This window comes from Molossus molossus, unplaced genomic scaffold (assembly GCF_014108415.1).
Source record: "Molossus molossus isolate mMolMol1 unplaced genomic scaffold, mMolMol1.p scaffold_m16_p_3, whole genome shotgun sequence".
Classification (NCBI taxonomy): Eukaryota; Metazoa; Chordata; class Mammalia; order Chiroptera; family Molossidae; genus Molossus; species Molossus molossus.
Window position 1 is genome coordinate 8,659,124 of NW_023425366.1, and position 20,184 is coordinate 8,679,307.

Sequence of the window (20,184 nt, forward strand, 5' to 3'; positions counted from 1 at the left end):
TCAGTTTTGTAATTTGGAGCACAACCACTTAATTCATTGGTTCATTAAAATAATCTAAGAGTAGTTTAAAAACAGGTTACTGTTTAAAAATGTATCAACAGTGTATCGACTGGTGTGGCTCAGTAGATTGAGCATCATCCCATGGACTGAGAGGTCTCGGTTCAATTCCAGATCAGGGCACATGCCCGGGTTGCAGGCTCGATCTCCGGTAGGGAGTGTGCAGGAGACAGCTGATTGATGTTTCTCTCTCACATCAATATTTATCTCTGCCTTCTTCTCTCTCTAAAAAATCAATTTAAAAACCATATAAAAATATATCAACAGTGTAAATAATGACTCAGAAGATGTTCCATCATAAGCAAAATTTAAGTCATCACGTTAATCATAAACAAAACAGAAAATATTCTAGCACATTTTTATACCATTAAATTCAACTTTAGCCATTAATTAAAACAACATTTGTCACATTCAATTAGTTTGTATATTTGATTTGGAGTTTCCTGTGGTAAATTGGGGTAAAGACTGTTAGTAAAAATAAATTTAAACTCGACTGGAACATGAAACATGGTTATTTATTGCATCTTAATGAATTCATATAGAACCTTCCAAATTCGTGTAGAATTTTAAAAAACTTTTTATTTAAGTATGACATACTATAAATTTGCTTTGATTTTAAGCAGTAAAAGAGCTATAACTATAGTAATTTATTACAAATTTTAATATATATTTTAGAAATATTACAATAGAGGTAATTCAAGTAAAAACTGGAGGTTCCCAAGAATGTTTTTCTTAAAAACATCTATATTTTACTCAATTTTCAGAATTTGAGGATTTTGAGGAATTAAGCTGTGTTGTTTTGCCAGTACTGACACGTGTTAAACTTAATGCTTGTTCTCCCAGCTGCTCATCATAACTTCAAGATTTAGTTAAAAACCACCACCTCTGTGATGTGTTCCTCACCTCCACACCCCCACAATTAACAATAATTCAAGCTGACCACTTCCTCTATAAAGGCCTTTATAGCCCTTATTACATTCTACTGCCCTTTATCACTTCCCGGTCTGTCTTCCCCAAAACTGAGGTTCTTTAGGACACGGTCTATAATTTATCCATCAGTGAACCCACAGCTCCAGGCTTAGCCCCTGGCACACAGAAAGCTTTCAATAAACCATCTAGTGAACAAATGAATGATTCCATCATGTCATTAATTAATGGAGAGGCAGAAGCAACTACTCATCAATCACACAACTCAGAAACCTGTCACATGCAACCCCTTCCAAAGCACCCGTGCGACACAGCCGGCCACGGCACACTGAGAAGCGAGGGGCCTCGCGGGGGGAGCCGAAAGGACGGGCATCAGAGGCCGCAGGTGTTCGCCACTGTCCCCCCCCCCCCCGCCTCCAGGGCGACTTCGCAGGGCGGGGGAGCGTCTGGGGAGCTGTGCGCACAAAGAGCCGGTCCGGCACGTCACAGGCGGAAGCAGCGTTGCCGAGGAGACGTCTGCGGCCTGCGGAGGGACACGTGAACGACCAGAGAAGGGACAGGCCTCTCCATGGGTGCCCGGGTGCCCGAGTGCCCGACCGCGTCTGAGACGTCCGTGGGCCAGGAGCTCCTGCGTCCTTCCTTCCCACCCTTGGAATCCGTCCGCGGACGGCTGGGCTCTCGGAACGGAGCCAAACCCCAGCAGCTTTGGACAACAACGCTCCCCTCCTTCCTCACACGAATGGCCACCGGCTGCTGGCTGGGCTGTGCACCATCCTCGCCGGCACCCAGGCTAATAAGCGTCCCCTGTGGGCACATGCTGGTCACCTGACAGCCAGAGTGAGGGCTGTGGGTGCTGCAGCCCAGAGGCGACCCGCAGCTCCTAACAACGTGTTCTAAGCTCCCATTCAGCTTCCACAGAGACATGAATACGTTAAGTCAATTAAGGCAATTAAGTCAATTATCCATGCCCAGTTGGGGTGGCTCAGTGGTTGAGCATCGGCCCATGCATCAAGAGGTCACCAGTTCGATTCCCGGTCAGGGCACATGCCCAGGTTGTGGGCCAGATCCCCAATGGGAGGCATGCAGGAGGCGGCCAATTAATGCTCTCTCTCATCCATGCTTCTATCTCTCTTTCCTTCTCCCTTCCTTTCTCTTTAAAAACCAATAAAGAAAAAAATTTGTTTAAGTCAATTATCCATTGTTAGGGTTAGGGAAAAAATTTTACGAATAGAGCTAATTGGAAAAACAAACCAACAAAACAGAAATTCATAGCCTACCAATGCTTTACAGAGTCCCTATCTACCTAGAAGGGAAGACCTTTCACTGACATCCGCCAGTGACACAGAGCTCTTTACCAATAAGAAAACAGGGACTTTCCCTTCTCCGAGGCAGATGGTGGTTTTTTTGAGGCCGGGAGAGTACTACACCCCCAACCAAATTTTCCATATCCATTCTCAGGCTATATACCCCAGAAAATAAAGGGAAAGAATGACACATCATTTCTGCACATAGCATGCATTTTCCAAAACTCGTCATGGCCTCACCTGCCCACAAGGTGGCGGGCAGCACCCTCCTCCCTTATGCCCGGAAGCTGGGGGGCAGCGCAAACACCCACCCGTTGTAATTAGCTAGCTATTAATACTAGGGAAGGGGCAAAGGGGGAAGGCCCGACATTGTGGGCATGTCATTTGGGCAGCTTCATCAGGAAGCTGCAATTTCGCATTCTCCAGGGATCCAACAAAGAGAAGATAGATGTACGCCCAGTAAAGTTGGGGTGACTAGAGAAGGCACTTATTTCCCTGTTAATCAAAACCTGGGGACAGGGATGGATGGCAGAATGGGTGTGGCCACTGCAAGCTTCTGAATATTGGGAATATATAAGCCCCTAAACAAAGGAATTCTCGCTCTTGGGACTCTTGTTACTCGGGTTCCCTCTCTTGGTTCTCTTGCGTTCACCTGTGTGACACATGGTCATGCGGACCCTACACACGATGGACTGGACCAAGGGAAGTGGGACTCTGGCCATCCAGGCATGTAATTCCATGGAAATAATGCTTTCTAGTATATCTCATCCTCCCGTGCGAGTCTCAGAAAATTCCTTTTCTCAGGATATTGCAAGAACTCCACTCCTAGCAGCAACTAGGAGAGGGGGAGATGAGCCCCTCCCCTCTCCTCTAACAACAACCACACCCAGAGACTAACTCCACCGGGGGTGAGGCGGGGCCTTGACAGGTCACCAATTTTGTCAAGGGAATTACTTTTACTTCCGTTAGGAAAGAAAAACAGCAACAACAACAAAACCCTTCTTTTTCATCTTTTCTCATGCTAATTTGTTAGCTTTCTGTTTGCCTTTAAAGAGATGAACGGTCCTGTGCACAGCCATTGGGTGGGGAAAGACAACAGACACCAAAGTGACAAACTCCATCATAATATTTAATGAGTTCAAGAACACACGAACCGAACAGTGGGGATAGGATGTAGAGGGGCAGTTAGCTCAGGCCACACACAGCCCTGAGAAGAGCACCTGCAGGGGCCGGGGCAGCGCCGCCTCGTACAGGTGCTTACACAGTTGTCACGCTGTACTGTTAAGACTGAGCCTGTCTATGTGTTTTGCCCCAAAGAAACCAACTTCTTCAAAGTTCTCATGTGTGAAACGTGACCATTAATAGAAGCTGGGGAGAAATGAAAGATTCGTGTGAAGCCATCTCTTATCTATATTGGTTTTTTGTTGTTGTTGTTATTGTTTTTTAAAAACTGCACCTGTTATTGGCCCTGGCCAGTTTGGCTCAGTGGTTGGAGGGTTGGCCTGCAGACCAAAGAGTCGCAGTTTCTATTTCACTTTCACATTGATGTTTCTCTCTCTCTCTCCCTTCCTCCCTCCCTCCCTCCCACTCTGTTTGAAAATAAATGGAGAAATATCCTCGGGTGAGGATTTGAAATAAATAAATAAATAATTCACCCAGATTTCATGAGAAAGTGAAAACTAAAACACTTAGGATGTTTCCATAAATTCCATAGCAAGCCTTTTCCTAAGTGATTTCATGTCATCCTCATCTTCAATATAAAGCTCTAGGTATGTAGCTAATGCACTTAGTCAACTGGACAGATACGCTCATGCGGTGGGAAGGAGATGCTTCCTGGCATGGCCGATGCAGAAAGCCAGCTTGTCAGAAACCCGTCAATAGACACAAAGTTTTAAACAAAACTATTGATTCATAGACAGGACTTAAAAGCACATGCTTGGGGGAAATACATTAATATGGTTCTGTTTTTTTACTAGCGAGTGAAAATTATGTCTAATAATTTTTTATTGTTACAGAAACCTTTATTCCATACAATAGCATTTAATGAGGCCCTTGAAAATCTAGAATTTCATCTTCAGTGGTCTTTGTAATTCATTAAAATAATAAAAATCATGTTTGCACATTGAGTCTCCTGGAGAAGTTCCCTTCGTTATACAATAATTTCATAAAGAAATGTATATTGTTTGAAATTAAATGTATTGTGCCTATAGACAAAAGTCTAGTCATTTTGACACCATGAATAAAACTAGCTAGTTTCTTCAGATTTTTCATAATTTACAAACTATTTTAATGGTTCTCAAATTTGTTCAAATGGTAGAGACCTCATGGGGATCTTTTCAGAATGCTATGATCTTTGTACCACACTATGAAATAGTTAGTTAGTTAGTTGATAGTTAACTCCTTTACACAAATCAGAAACTACTTTCTTATCCAAGCGTGCACGTGCACACACACACACAAACATACACACACAATATAAAGTCACAAACCTTTAAAAAAAATGAATTATCAAATCAAATATGATGAACTGTTTTCAAGTTTTTCTATATTCATTTGCTACTTTTAATTCAATAATAATAAACAACATATAAATAATAGCATTTATATTTATTTATAATATAATAAATAATATTAAGTTAGGTAATTCAATAGCTAACAGTCACTAATAGACAAGAACTAGCTGTTACCAAAGCTTTTCATAAAATTTTAGGAAAGCCAAATCAACACCAAAAACAAACAAACAATCCAATTAAAGAATGAGCAAAGGATCTACATAGACACTTCTCCAAAGAGGACATCAAGATGGCCAATAGACATATGAAAAGATGCTCAACATCACTAATCATCAGATAAGAAAAATTAAAACCACAGTGAGATATCACCTCATATCTGTCAGAATGGCTATCATCAATAAATCAACAAATAAGTGTTAGCAAGGATGTGGAGAAAAAGGAACCCTCATGCGTTGTTGGTAGGAATGCAAACTGGTGCAGCCATTATGGAAAACAGTATGGAGGGTCCTCAAAAAGTTAAAAATGGAACTGCCTTATGACCCATCAATTCCACTTCTGGTTTTATAGTTGAAGACACCCAAAACACTAATCCAAAAAAATACATGCACCCTTATGTTCATTTCAGTGTTATTTACAATAGCCAAGCTGTGGAAGCAACCCAAGTGCCTATAAAGAGCCCAGCAGAGGGAAGTGGGGGTGGAAAGAGATTAACCAAAGAACTTACATGAATATGTGCGTTACTCGTGGCCACAGACTATAGGGTGGTGAAGGCCTGGGGCAGGACAGAAACTGGGAGGAAGGGAGCAATGAGAGGGAAAAAAGGGGGGGACAACTCTAATACTTTCAACAATAAAGATTTTTTTTTTAAGTAAAGAAAAAATAGAACACAAAGTTTCCCTTCTTGTGGAAATGATTCAAAATAAAAAAATATATATTTAAGGTGGTACATATACACAATGGAATATTACTCGGCCATTAAAAAGAATAAAATCTTACCCTTTGCAACAACATGGATGGATCTAGAGAGTATTATGTTAATGAAGTGTCAGGCAGAGAAAGACAAATACCACATGATTTCAATTGTATGTGGACTGCAAAGAAAATAAATAGACAAAATAGAAACAGACTCCCAGATGCAGAGAACAGACTGATGGGGCTGAGTGAAAAGGTGACAGGACTCAAGTACAAGTCAGCAGTTACAGAAAAGTCACGGGATGTGAAGCACAGCACAGGGAATATAGTCAATAACCTTACAATCACTAGGGATGGTGCCAGGTGGGCACTTGAAATAGTAGGGTGATTGCTGTAAATTATATGCCTGTCTAACGACTATGCTGAATACCTGAAACTAATATAAAATAATATTAAATATCAACTGTAATAGAAAAATAAAATTAAAAAAATAAAAGGGGTCACCTGGGTTAAAATGTTTAAAATAATACAATTTTAGGAGGTAAAAACTAAAAATAGAAAAAGTCTAGTATATTTTTTCTAAAAACTGGGAAAATAGACATTATTCCATTTTAGCCTCACAAAGTTACATTCCAACCTAGAGCATGCCAGAGTTTCAAGCGCATGTAGCTTGCTTGACTCCACTGTCAATGACAAGAAATGGAATCCTTCCCGGTTCTATTATAACTACTGGAGCTTCCTTAGGGTTTATTTTATTTCAGCTCCTTTACTACAGTGGAGACAAGAGGAAATTGGAATGTGTTTACATATAAGGGCTATACCAAGAAAGAAACACAGAACAATGACCTCCAATTTTTTTTACTCCTATACTACTAGAAAGAATTTTGGCAAACTGTGATAGGATACTTTCATTTACATGTCAATATTTAAATATACAGGAAATTATATTATTAACAATTATGTAAGCTTATAACAAAAAATTATATTTTCTAAGTTAAAAATGTGCCAAGAGTTTGCCAAAATTCTTTCTAGTAACTCTTTGCACATTTTTTACTTAACAACTGTAATTTTTTGGCACACGCTTAAATAATTGCTAATAATATAATTTCTGGTATATTTAAATATTAACATGTAAATAAAACTGTCATCTTTCTTCTAAACATATCTAAAGGGAATAAACATTATTGTCCATTTTTATTAAATATTTGTATCAGTTGTTCTTTAAAAGTCAGGGGCTTTACATTGCTTCCTCTGCTGCTTGAATTTTACCCCGTTCCGATCTGTTTTTATATTTGAAGTTCTTTGGTTAACCAATCTCTTACTTCTCTGACACGAAAATCTGTACATAAGTTAAAATGCTGTTTCAACACTTATTGAGGCCATAAAACCATGTTAAAATATTTCTTCTAGATCCAAATATCATTTCAATGATTAGTAAACAATTAATATAATATACATTTTATGAATATTGACAATTATTATGTATACACAATAAAAATTTTATTTGAAAAATGAGTTAATGGGTATAAATTCTTTGCAGTTGGTTTACTTTGACTAAATACCACTTATTTTTAGGATGAGGCAGGGTTTAGCAGACATTTCATTCCTATTGTTCTTTTCTTATGGATATAATTGTCGAGAAATTATATCGGCAGAACTGGAAGGAGTTTTGTCCACCAATGTTATTCAATCCCTCGAACTCCTTCCAAGTTTGATGGTAAAATCACATAGTGATAGTATGAGTCAACTATCACACTGATCAGTCACGGAAAATGATAGTCGATACTCTATAATCTGACTACTCAGTACGTGCTCCTTCAGCATCATTAAAAGAGAAGGCTCTTGACTTGAAGAGGAATTTGTTGTTCGGTCATGAGAGCAACGCACTTTCTCAGCTTCTGGGAAGTACACCTTGGTGGGCTCATCAAGACGATAAAACAACTATTAACTGTTATCTTCTGCTCTTTACCTAGAAGCAACTTATTCTAACTGATACACTTCGAAGAGTTATAAAACATTGGAAACATTCCTAACTTCAATACACTTTACCCAGTGTAGTTTTTAGTCATTTATTTTTATCATGTGTTTGACATACATTTTTGTCAAAACTTTGGCTCCGCAGATCTAACTCAAACCATAGAAAGTGTCTGCCACGTCACCTAATTGGCACAGTCATTCTACTGCCTGTTTCCCTGACTATTCAAAGTGTTCATACTTTGAGTTTTCTATCAACGTGTGTCCTCTTTGATGAGCAAGTATGGGTATGGAGCGAGGGCGGAAAACAAAAATGTCTTGAACTGTATTACATGCAAGGCGCCGTGCTGAGATACGAGCCGGTGCTTAAACCTCACCTCCTCCACCTCCTTCTGTTCACTGTGTGCAGCCTGAAAGGCCCTTCGCCGTATTCCTTGAACATGCCAGGCAGACACCCCCCTTCCTGTAAGGCTCCGTCACTGCATTAAAACGTCTGCTCAAACATACCTCATGGAATATAGTCAGTACCCTGCCACTCACTGTCTCCTGCTCCCCTTTCTTCTTTGCCCTTATGTGAACTTGATATATTACTGATTTATTTGCTTGCTCTTACAACTCCCCCGTCACCAGCATGTAAGATTCACGACAGCAGATACTTCGGTCCCCTGCGGCATTCCAGCCCCTAGACCAGTGTTTCACACACAGTAGGCTTTCCACAGACACTGGTGCATGAACGAATGGATGAATGGGAGTCTCTCTAACTGCAATTAGCAGTAAAATATTAAAAGACATGCAGTCAAATTAGCATAGAATTAATCATAGAAATAGCGTAAAGCATGGACACTTTAAATTTTCTGCCCAGTAGTGACTCATTTTCTAAAACAAAGGAACCTTTAACACCAAAACCCATTAAGACTCCATTACATCAGAAAAGTAAGAGTATATTTAACTGTTCCAAAAATTCACTCTTTTACTTATTTTCTTATTTTATATGAGTGAAAACTTCAGCAAGAAAATCACAGCAAGAAAACCCATTGCCTGTCAACACTAACCTGGGCCAGGCCGGGACTGTCTGATTCTCACTTCATCTGGAGAAACAACCTGATACACTGTCTCAGCTCGGCCCTCCCAGGGATAACTGGATGAAAACCTCAAAGTATAGGTGACAGCAAAGAGCAACTTGGGATGAGTGATTTAAGATGAAATTGGAAGACGTTTAATGCCTCTCTAGAAAGAATTTCCAACCCAAAGAAACAAAAGGAGCAGATATGGGTGGGATTTGGGGCTTTAGAAATGGAATGATGAGAAAAAATGATGTTTCAGTACAGCCTTGAAATTACCTTTAAAAACGGGGGAGAGCACCCGGGCGACGAGAGAAAGCCAGGCCTGTCCGCGCCGCAGGGGACCTGATTTCGGGGCGACCTGGCAGAATCTGCCTCTTCCCCCTTCCACCTCACTGGGGCTCCGATGCCCTGTAATACCATAAAAGATGCAATAAGGATTTGCCTTCTTGTTCCTTGTTTACTTGTTTTTAGTCTTTTGCTATATGGCCCATATATTTGTTACCTTTGAGCTCTAGTAACTTAAATGGTATATACGCTGGTTTTCCTGTAAGTCTTAAAATCAAAGCAATTGTAATCAATGTCAAGAATGAAACAGTCTTACCCTGGCCGGTGCGGCTCAGTTGGTTGGAGCATTGTCCTGTACACTGAAAGGTAGCGGGTTCCATTCCCGGTCAGGGCACATGCTCAGGTTGTAGATGGGATCCCCAGGCAGGGTGTGCAGAGGGCAACACACCAGGGTTTCTCTCTCGCACCCCCCTCTCTCTCTCTCACCTCCCTCTCTCTCTCACCTCCCCCCTCTCTCTCACCTCCCTCTCTCTCTCACCTCCCCCCTCTCACCTCCCTCTCTCTCTCTCAACTCCCCCCCTCACCTCTCTCTCTCTCTCTCTCTCTCTCTTCCTCTTTCTCAAATTTAAAAAAAAGTTATCGCCTTGGCTGGTTTGGCTCAGCAGTTACAGTGTTGGCCTGTGGACCAGAGAGTCCCGGGTTCAGTTCCGGCTAAGGGCACGTACGTTGGTTGCATTTTTTCCCCAGCCTCGATTGGGGTTGTGTGGGTGGCAACCACTCGATGTGTCTCTCTCACGTCGATGTTTTTCTCTCTATCTTCCCCCTTCTCTCCTTCTAACTCAGTCTGAAGATAAATGCAAAAATATCCTCGGGTGAGGATTTAAAAAAAAAAAAAAAGATGTCAATGATCATTCTAACTAGCGGGGTTTTTTAAAAAAAGAATGAAACACTCATCATTTGCTCTTTCAATGATCAGATGAAATAACTAGCTTATGTCCACCTTCCTCAGCATCCATACGCTCCTTGGTGTTGGATTACTTCTTGCTTATAATCTAAAATGTTTTTATTAAAACCTAAGATTATTTTAAAGTGTATCCTCTCTTTCACAAATCGCTTCACTTTGTAAACACACAACAGTTGTTCATACTTTATTCCGATGGTTTCAGTGTTCAACCTCATTCCCTGTCTATCGAGTCACAGAGGGTGAGTTTTTATTTTGATGGAGCTCTTTGACTGTGTTTGTCTCAAGCGATGCTAACTGTTGGAGGACCCCCAGGGGACTGGCCCTGCCTTGCCCCTGCTCACCATTGCCACTTGCTAACTCTGACCTCCAAGTTAGGGGTCCTAACCGTGTAGACCAGCGTTTCCTCATTTCCGGCAAAGGCTGTCACACTTCACTATTTTCTTAAGAAGTTCAGGAGTCTTTGGTGGCTCCTTTAATCTGGTCTCATCTGTGCTCTTACCTACCAGAAAGCCATTGATTTTACATGTATCATATCGCTGCTAACACTTTCCACTCACCAGTCCTTTGTCCATTCAGTGGAGGTTGGGGAAAGAGCAATTTTGATACCTAGCTAATTCCTCCCCTGTGGAGAAACACTCACACTCCAAAGAAGAAAGATCCTTCATCCCCACCTAAATTTTGGGACTGCCTCATTCACCTCCCCCTGATCCTGGCCCTGCTTCTACGTATAGACAAAAACAGAGCAAGACTTCTTGTCCTTAAACTGTTTTAGTAAGAATCTAAAATTACAACCATCACTTATTTTACTTACTTTATTTTGTTTGGGGTATTTTTTTAGTACTAAAAGTCTAAATGAAAAATCAACTCAGAGCAAGTAAACACATCGATTGCAGCTGAACATGGAAACATGTAATGTCAATAAATACAGGACAATTATCTATGAAGTAGCTGTCTTTGTATTTTGACAAATAACAAGAGAAATAGCATCCTAAGCAAAGCCATCCACATACAGTACAAGCCAATAAACACCTTGGAAAAAATGTCCCAGTGCTTTGGGCTATGAATATTACTTCCCAAATGTTAATAAACACGAAGAACTATCCAAGTTGACCAATAATATCATTCATTAGCAATCAGGAATCTCTCAGCAACTCTTTAGTCATTCACAACTATTTGACTCTGTTTACTGCCAGGTCAAATATTTTTCTAACTCTGAAACCAAATGAAGAATATCTTTTTATAGTTTATTTTTAATTCTCCTCTGGATATTGCTTATTACACATAGTCGTATGAGTTCCTATGACATTTGTACAGAAAAATTGTTAAACCTGAGTTACAATTCTCAAGACATATGCCTCTGCCTAATGAGGTCAGCTTCTCTGATCTATGTCAGGCTTTCTTCAAACCAAATTTCAAATTATACTCAACCTTATAGGCACATTAGGTCATGAGTTGCTTCACAGCAAACAGTAGTAAATGTGTTCATTTGGACTAATTAACAAGGATAAGATGATTAGCTTTCAAGTCCTTGAGACATTTGCTATAGATTTCTAAAAATCATGTATAAAACTGCTCTATACAAAAGGCTGTTTAATTGAGGCAGTCTGTGGCAGTCTTTAAAATTTGGGCCAATAAATCAAGAAAAATTGAGATAATATTTTTTCTTTTGAATAAATGGTAAATCAAGATCATTTTTATTATCTAGTTTATGCTAATCATTTGAAAAAGCTCTTATTTGAAGTGAGTCAAATGCTTCTACCTGTAATTAATCTAAGTTTTGTTTTTTTTTTAATTTATTTATTTTTGTTATAGATGTTTCTCCTTTTTCCCCCACTGATTCCCCCCTCCCCCTAATCTAAGCTTTTGATACTTGGTGTAGTGAAATGATTGGATAAGCATTTATACACAACTCATTCTTTCCCACTTAGAAGGCGCGGACGTACAAATCATTAGCCCCTTTTACCAACAGGTGAAAGTGAGTCACTACTGGTCTGTGTGCACATTTCCGTCAAGCACAGAAGAGGTGGTCCGCCTCTATTTCTAGCCACTCGAACACAGTGGTCGGATGAAAAATGCCTGTTTTCATCAGAGTCTGAGGAAAATAAAAGCTGCCAGAGCCTGTTACTACTAACAGTGTTAGAATTGGACTACCGCCTTAAAAATAAGAAAAACGGTTTTTCAGATAAAACGTTCTGATGGCAATATCCCTAGCATTATAATAAAAAATAATAATAATTGCCTAGATGTGTTTAAAACATGTTTTCTTGCCCTGGCCTGTTTGGCTCAGCGGTTAGAACGTCGGCCTGCGGTCCAGAGAGACCCGGGTTCGGTTCCCGCTAAGGGCATGTACCTCGGTTGCAGTTTGTCCCCAGCCCTGGTTGGTCGTGCGGGTGGCAGCCACTCGATGTGTCCCTTTTGCGTCGATGTTTCTCTCTCTCTCTCTTCCTCTTTCTCCCTCCCACTCTAGCTTAATAAAAAAAAGTGGAAAAATGTCCTCGGGTGAGGATAAAAATAAATAAATAAAATAAAATATGTCTTCTCTTTGGTAAACGTTTTGAGAGCAAGATTTTTGTGTGTGCCAGAGTTTCATAATTTCTATTGCCTCCTGCAGGGGAGGAGATGCCCCTTATTGGATAGGGCAAATACTGTAAGACTCGCGATACCAGCCAATTTTGAAAATGGGGAGAATAAAGAACTCGTGCTCCTTCCCTTTCCCTCGGTGAACCTCTCCTCCAGCTTCTTTGCTTGTTTTTCTGGGCTGCCTGAGCTCTTGATCTTAGAACATCCCAAGACAGCCTCTGTCCTCTTCTTGAGCTCTCTCTTGGTGATTCCATTGGGGCTTGAGGTTTGACCCACCCTATCTATGCTCGTGTTCCCAAAGTCGTCTCTCTTGCCCAGACTTGGCTTCCAAACGCCCAATTCATGTCTTCATCCGCGGCCTCAACATCTCTCCTGGGAGGCCCAATAACATGCCACACTCAGCTTATCCAAAACCAAACGCCTTTCCTGCATGGAATCTTTGCTCTAGCTGTTCCCTCTGCTGGGATGCCCTCCCTTCTCCACCCTCCCCTCGAGAGCCTCGCGGCTGCCCTCCTGACCCCTTGTCTTTGCGCACACCTTACCATCTGAATCAGTCCTGCCCGACTGCCTTACTTCATACTGTGAACTGAGCCTCCTTCTGACCCCAGACACCCTGATTCTCTTTACCCTGCTCTTTTTTTTTTTTTTTTTGCCCAAAGCATTTTAACCTACTATTTGATTTCCTTATTTATTTTATTTCCCTCTCAGTAAGATCTAAGACCCCTGAAGGCACCATCTTTTCCTCTTTGGTTTGTGTGTCTCTCAAGCACACAGAACAGTGCCTGGCACATAGGACTTGCTTGTTAGTTATTGAATGAATGGATGGCAATAAACAACACAGTGGTGAATTCCCAATGCAGAGGGTTCATGATGTGCAGGTTTATGACACTGAATATTGATCTCGTTGCCCCTCCAAATGGCACCATCTGCTCCTTTTTGATACTTCATTCTCTGGTAGAGCTGCTTCTCCCTTCTCCACCCCTCCCTTGTGAAGTGCCCAGGGCTCTCTTGCTGCCCCTGTGCTTCTACTCAGGAAACTTATCTTTATGAAAATCAGAATAACAGAGAGCCCTGTTGGAATCTCTGTCCCCGACTTACTATTTCGCCTTTGTTCTCACTACTATGTGTGCAGGAAATCCAGGAAACACATCTGGATGTTACATGACATCAGCAAAACTATACCCCCAATTTGTCAGACTTAACTGTGCTGCTGAGTGAACACATGAAGAAGCTTAAATATTAGGGTCATTGTGTGTGCGTGCGTGTGTGTGTGCACGCGTACGTGCGTGTGCGTGCGGGTTGTGCACTATAACACACAATGCAATCATAAAGGAATAATGGATTATTCCCTGTGAGGTGTATTCCGACAAGTTCACAGTTACAAAAAATGCCGTCACTTGGATTTTATAATCGAGGATGCAATCATTTCACAACGTTGCACTTCCCAGTTCAATCCGAGTTGGAGAGGTGTCGATCCTGAGTCACGGAGAGCAGAAGTCACCCACTTTGTCAGATGACAACATCGGCAGACGTGTGCTGCATCGAGAGCACCTCATCCAGGAAACGAAACCTCAGGGGTGTCCTGTCTCTTGTTCCCTCCAGCACGTGAGTGAGATCTTCTGTGTTGTGGCTTCATACACTCTTCAGGCAGCACTAGGAAGATCCCACCTCTAATGTCCTTCTAGATCCATGTGGAAGTCAGGCACTTACTAGGTGAAAATAATTCGGAGTGGTCAAAGCTCTCCCGCAGTTTCACGCAACCTGGAGGAGACCTGATCACACCAGTGTGGAGGGGCTCCGTCACCAGACAACATGAGGCTTCTGTTTGTTTGCCCTTGTGCAAGAGTTTCTGGTGGAGGTAGACAGAACAATGAACTTCACTGAGGAATACTGAAGCGTGTGACGTCACCTGTGTGACCTGTGCTCTCAGAGCAACTGCAGGAGGTACCGACGGAGAATTAGGGGAAACCAAATGTCAGAGGAAGCTCAGTGTAACTGCTGATGCAAATGGAATGCCTGTTGACTATTACTAAAAGTAGGATGCTGTATAACAACTGGTTTTAATTTCATATACCTAGGGCTGAAAAATCCACTACAGCTCTGCAGCCGCTTGCTGGCCACCTGCAGACCCTCAGGGTATTTGCTTTGTTCAGTAATAAAATCAGCTAATTCCATATTTATGAATTAGCACGTTCCTTCAGAGCTTGATTTCCCCCCAAAGCCTGCATCTATTTACGTGCAACTCCCAGTGGTTTGGGGGGAGTAACTTTAATAAGGTAAAGGAAGGGATGTTAGAAGAGGGAACTGAGAGTCTGAATGACACAGTCGACCCACAAATTTCATTTAAACACTTTGTGCCACTGAGACCATCTAAAAGCCAAACCAAAGCAAAATTCCTTGTTCAAAAAAATGGAACCAATGTGTTTCCAAAATGACCCAAACCATGAAAGAAACCAAGTTGCTAATTGTAGGGTACTGAGCACTAAAATATCTATGAGTTTACTTTAGCTTTCAGTAAAGCCTGCTAGTCTAGTTTGCCCCTTTGAAATAACTGGCCCTGCCACCACCATGAATAATTAGATCAACATAAGGGAACTGTGAAATAACTTTACCAAAACATATATTTTTATTCAGTTTTGTATCGGCTTTTGTTCTTTCTCTATCACTGTTCTTTCACATTCTGTTTCTTTTAAAAGATAGATGATAGATAGATAGATAGATAGATAGATAGATAGATAGATAAATAGATGATAGATAGATAGATAGATAGATAGATGATAGATAGATAGATAGAACATTAAAATATACACTTAAAAAATTGCTCAGTACCAAATGAAAAGCTAAAGTCTCCCACCCAATCCCACAAACCCCAGTCTCTTTCCCTGTAGAAAAATAACTTTTAACGAATTCTGCATTTAATTTTCTGGTGGTGATCACCATAATTCACCATAAGTATAAGTGATACACTTAATCAGTGGCTCGGAAAACTGTCTTTCTGTTGATCACTCCCAATATTTTAGCTCTAACCATGACTCCCTGACTGAGCTCTGGTCTCAGGGGGCCAGCTGCCGCATGCGTGCATCAGAAGCATTGCAAACTTACCTCTAAAATAGAATTTATTTTATTTCAGATATTTTTTATTTCTTCAAATTTGTTGTTTATCAGGAGTGACTGAAATAAAAAAATATAATTGAGTCCCATCGTCATCACGGAAATGGCTTTAAGAGAAACTGGTCAGATGAATATTATTGCTTCCCATTTTCAACCAGTAAATAGTTGCCACTGATCAACAGACAGCCAACAGTCTGTCAAGAATGCTCAAGATACCTTACATAATACAACATGCCTGTTCACGGTGGGTGCGGGGAGGGAAGACTAGGAAATGATCTATGTGACCTTCTTGATTTCATCATCCAAGACAAGGCCCGAGGCACCAACATGCATTGGACCACTCGCCCTAGAAAAAGCTTTGCCTCCTTCATCACGAGCAATCTGCCTCCAGCAGCCCAGCTGCCTGTGTGCATAGTCTCAGTCCCTCTGCGCCCGGACTGCATCATCACATGGCCATGAACGGTGTCAGACGGATAAGACGTCAACCCAGCCGCAGCTCTGACTCACTGTGGATCATCCAGCTGATGAGGATGTGAGTATTCCTGGGGTCTGGGAGTATTCCCTTCGCAGAGTCATAGACACCGAAGTCGGCAGCTCGGTAGATGATAACACCCTGCGCAGACACATCAAAGCCTTGGTACAGGCCCTTCATCCCATCGCACTGGTAGAGCTTCACCAGGCAGTCACTGAAACTCCCTTCCAGCTCCAGCTTCTCCCACATCAGCTGCTAGACGGGTCCAGGCAAAATCAAGAGGATACACCAAACACAAAGAGGTGGTCCCTGCAGCACCACCCGATGCCAGATTCCCCGCAAAGCATCGCCAGAGCCGAGCTCTCCTGTCCACACACCCAGGAAGATCTGCTTGTATTTATCTTCGAAGGCAACGCTGAGGTCTGGGTGGGGAAGTATCTGATGACACTGGCCAGAAGGACAGGGCTCCCTGCTCCCTGGGGATACGAACCACACGGTCTCTAAAGCCCTTGTGTTGCGTGTCTGGGTCATTGGCTTCCTGGCGCCGCCCCTGCAGCAGCCGCTTGACCCGCGCGCTGGGCGCTACCGCTGACTTGGAGCCGGCTGCGGCCACCCACCTGCCAGGACGTGCTTGGCCACGGACACAGCAGATCTGTCATGTTGAAAGGAGAGACGAAGCGGGCGACTGCAGGCCTGGGACCATAACGGCTGGGACCCTAGGACTCTCTAAAATAGAATTTTAAAGTCCACTCCATTTCCTGCCCCAAACTAAGTCACACCGCTTTGTCGTTCCAATTTCTGTAAAGGGCACCAGGATCTACTTGGGTGCTCATGTTAGACACCTAGCATCCACCCTGATTCCTTCTTTTTCTTCTTCTTCTCCAGTCAATCAACCAGCAAATCCCAGGCATGCACTCGGACCGAAATAGAGTCTGAATACTTTGCCTCCTCGATGCCTCTGACTGTCCTACTCCCAGCCACCATTGTCCCGAGTCACCCCTGGAGCGGTGGTAACTGGCCTCCACGCTTCAGCCCTGCCCTGTTCAATCCAATGTCTAGGTGGCGCCAGATAAGTATTCCAACTGTTAAGTCAGATCCTACTTACTCTTCTATTTAAAATGCTTCTATGAGCCCTGGCCGGTTTGGCTCACCAGTTGAAGTGTGGGCCCGCGGACCAGAGAGTCCCGGGTTCGGTTCCTGCCAGGGGCACATACAAAAATGAAGTGAAATGAAATGAAATCCTTCGGTGACACTGCCTGGCGCCCTGCTATTCTGCCTGGAATGCACTTGCCAGCCTGTGGCTTCCTTCTTCCCGTCCTGGAGGCCCTAGTTTAAATATCGCTTCCTAAAGGAGAAACCCTGGCTGACCCCTTCCAGGTGTGGGGGAGATGAAGGCTTCATTTCTCAGCCTCCTGTAAGCTGCTCCGTTCTGGCCAATGAAACATGAGCTTAGACCAGCTTGAGGTCTCTTCTCTTTCCTCCTCCCGTCCTGGGGTGCAGGCAGAAAGCGAGTTGTGCAGCGATCCTGGCTACGGACGGCAGGGCAGGGAGGCAGGGGCTCCTCCTTGCTGGCATCATTGAGACACCGCACCGCCCTGGGCTGAAACCCAGACTTCTTATTTCGTGAGAAGGACAACGTTATTGTTTAAGCCACTATTAAGTTTGCTGGTAATCACAGATAAACCTAATCCTAAGTGATACAATGTCCACACTGGGTTTTGTTTGTTTTCTCTATCATGTCACTCTCTTCATTTACTTTATGACTTATTTCCTTTACATTTATCTGGATCAGAATTATTTTGTTCACTAATTTTACTAGTTCATTACAAATTTATCCTACTCAGAAAATAATTGTTGAATAAATATTAAATAAAGGAATATCAATAAGTATTACTTAATTGGTCATTTCTTTTTATTCCTTGCAATAAAGAATGAGAATTTATCTCACCAACTCCTAAATAATTTTATTTTTATACTACATTCAGTCTCTTGTGGCAAACTTTTGAAGTTAAATAGTGTTGAAATCATGATTTTTTAGACCCTATCTATTGATGCTCCCTTGTCTGCGATGAGGAAATCAATGATTCTATAGTCTTCTCCCACTATCTCTGAATTCCATGCCTTTTCTATTGGCAGGACTTCTAATAATCTTTGCTATACCTAAAATTAAGTAGTCCATACTTTGCCTATAGTTTTCTTCTACAAATCAGCAATCATTTTGAAAATTATGATATTTATAGCGATTATTCTTTCTAGAACAGAGTTGCATAGATCAACATGTAGAAAAGAAATGTTGTCCAATGTCACTAGCCTGTATCACTTAATTATTTTAACTATAAGTATAATATATGCTTTTTGAAAAATGCAAAGAATATAGATGACTATAGAAAATAGTGAAAATATACACATTTTAATAGGGTTTTAATTATTTTAAATGATATCTCATTATACATGACTTTTTTCTCATAGTATTATTGCTATCCATCCATCCCTCTATATATGTATGTATTTTATTTTCTTTAATTGATGATTAACATTCCATATATGTTTGAAACAATTCTTTAACCCTATTGAAAGACCTTTGAGATTTTTTTCTATCATTTGCTATAGTATTTGTAAAATGAACACTCAGTATGTTATATTTGTAAAAGCACATAAGTACAATAAAATTCTACAGTCAAAAGATAAGTGCATTATACATTTTAAAAGATATAGTAGAAACTCTCCCAGCTAATCTTCTGAATCAATGCTATCCAATAAGATATAATGTAATCCAAATATATAATTTGAAATTTTCTAATAGCCACATTAAAAAGGTTAAAAAAAAAAGGCGAAATTATCAGCCTATATTTTTAAGCCATTATGCCCAAAATATTATCATTTCATCATGTAACCAATATAAGAAAATTATTTAGATATTTTACATTCTTTATATCACTCTAATTCTTCAAAATCCAGTATGTAGCCCTGGCCGGTTTGGCTCAGCAGTTAGAGCGTCGGCCTGCGGTCCTGAGAGACCCAAGTTCGGTTCCCGCTAAGGGCATGTACTTTGGTTGCAGTTTGTCCCAGGCCCTGGTTGGGTCATGCGGGAGGCAGCCATTCGATGTGTCCCTTTCACATTGATGTTTCTCTCTTTCTCTTCCTCCTTCCCACTCTGTCTGAACAAAAAGTGGAAGAATGTTCTCGGGAGAGGATTAAAAAAAAAATTAATTATGTATTTCACACTTACGGTACAGTTTAGTTCAGATGCTAAATTTTTGTTGAAAATACTTGATCTATATTTAAATTTCACAAATTTGTCATTGTAAAAGTAGGCTCACATATCCATGTTACTCCAAATATACTTATAAGTTTTCAATGATTGAAATGATATCTCTAAGTTTAATGTTAAAATAATTTATAATAAATTGAATAATTGGGATAGTAAACACATAATATGATATGCAGATGATGTCTTGTAGAATTGTATACCTGAAACCTATGTAATTTTATTAACCAATGCCATCCCAATAAATTCAATTAAAAAAAGAAAAAGAAATTCAGTTCCTCTGTTACATTAACCTTATTTCAAGCACTCAATAGTCATGTGTGGCTAATGTTTATGGTGTTGGACAACACTGATACAAATTAACCAGATTAAACAAAACTTTCTATTCCCTGTTAATAGACAAGAAGTTGAAGATTTAGCAGCAGTTCTCAACCTGTGGGTCACGACCCCTTTGAGGGTCAAATGACCCTTTCACAGGAGTAACCTAAGATATAGCAGTAGCAAACTTACAGTTATGAAGCAGCAACAAAAATAATTTTATGGTTAGGGTCACCACAACATGAGGAGCTGTATTCAAGGGTCGCGGCATTAGGAAGTTTGAGAACCACTGATTTACAGCTAGGAAGCTACCCTCTGGTAGTGCTAGCAACATTTTCCCACCAGTTAAGTCTTATATTTACAAAGATGAAGTTTCATTGTTAAAAAATCTGAACTCTTTGTTTTTGTTAATGTGATTGTGCAATGTGCTCAACA

At 41.1% G+C, this 20,184-nt stretch overlaps 1 pseudogene; it reads right to left on the reverse strand.

Annotated features, from left to right (window-relative positions):
* Positions 1-15,967: 15,967 nt before the first annotated feature.
* LOC118641547 lies at positions 15,968-17,147 on the reverse strand (annotated as a pseudogene).
* Between the last annotated feature and the right edge of the window lie 3,037 nt (positions 17,148-20,184).